This window comes from Patiria miniata, unplaced genomic scaffold, assembly GCF_015706575.1.
Source record: "Patiria miniata isolate m_02_andy unplaced genomic scaffold, ASM1570657v1 HiC_scaffold_25, whole genome shotgun sequence".
Classification (NCBI taxonomy): Eukaryota; Metazoa; Echinodermata; class Asteroidea; order Valvatida; family Asterinidae; genus Patiria; species Patiria miniata.
In genome coordinates this window covers 4,846,806-4,848,382 of record NW_024037064.1, presented here as the reverse complement: position 1 = coordinate 4,848,382, position 1,577 = coordinate 4,846,806, and positions in this window count along the sequence as shown.

Here is a 1,577-nt window from a genome sequence, read left to right as displayed (position 1 = left end):
TTATTACGAAATTACGATTTTGGAGGGCATAGCAGCACCCATAACGGTACTATATTCGACTTTATATGTGCTTGATCTGACCATATTTACACATTCAATTCAATCAACCAATATAGAGGCCATTTTGAGTTTTCACTAGAGTGATAGAAGTACATGTATTTTAATATACAAATATGAGTTATTTGCTCTCGTAATCGCCATTTCACTTCTCTGTATTGAAAATAAAAAATAAATGCAATTGTGTTAAAAAAAATTCAGCATTATATACATGTACCACGTACATGTATCATGTACATGTACATGTATCCATATTACACCCCCCCCCCCCCGCGCGCTTTCCAGATATTCCAAACCACTCCCACGTTGACAAAAAAATAGCAAAACCTACACAGTGTATGTAAATATGTGGACTTTCCGCAAGGCAATATGTAACCTCAACAATAATACATATTCTGTACAATTCTTTGGGAGGGGAGGGGTAGTTGCTCATAATGAGCACTGGAGTAGGAAGAGGGATGGCAGGGGTTGGGCTGTGAGACGGGTACGCCTGTTGGTGTAGATTATGAAAGCTTCACTTGCAAATTGACATCTATTTAAAATATTAATTTAGGCAAATACATGCATAAATCAAAATCTGAATTTGGTGGCAAGGGAAGGGGCGGGGCCTAGCTGGGAGGGGAGGACTGGACATCATTTGAATGATAAGTGCACTTCAATCAGAGGACAATGGATATGGCCATTATTCATTGCGGCTTGCAAACACATGAGTTTTGCCCATGTGACAATGATTGTACCGACAATGCCAAGTTATTGGTGGGTGGTCACACCCCACCCTCAACCCCAAGCAATGCCCCCGGGGTGGGGGAAGGGGAGGCTGTGAAAAGGAACTCTTTGTTATTTCTAAAGTGTTCACTTGCATATTTACATTTGTTTCGTAATGCAACATACAAGTTCAAAATTCGGTGGCACAGGGGGAGTGGGCGGGGCCTAGCCAGGTGTGGGGGGAAGTACACGACCTACTATTCATCCAATGGTCTAAAAATGATACACAGTCTGATTCTGTTTGTAAAAATGTGCTAGGATTCATGAACAATACCAATTATACAAGTTATTACTCAAAACAAAGGAAAACACTGAGCGCTACTGCATAAAGGCCATACAATAACCCAAAATTTTCTCACCAGATATGAAAAGACCAATGTCTGAACTAACCATAGCCGAAGGGAAATTATTCTGAGTGCCCTGGCAAGTGCCATTTTGGAGGGATAAAAATGAGGTAAAAAATGCAATTTTGCTAGTTGTAAAAACATGCTGTATTATAGGGTCTGAAAATAGTATAAAGGAGATTTTTCAGAAGTGTTTTTATTTGTTTCTTGTTAGGGTAAGGATGATACTTTGTCGTGATATAGTTACTTTTGTGACATTACTTTGCAGTTTGGCTGGATGACCTTTGAAAATAACGCAAAAAATGAAGTTTTGCAGCCTCAAAATTGCCGAAAAATGTCCAAAACACATAATGGCCCGTAACCATGGCAACGGGCTAAATAAAAGTTTAAAAAGTCTATTTTGGTTACTTG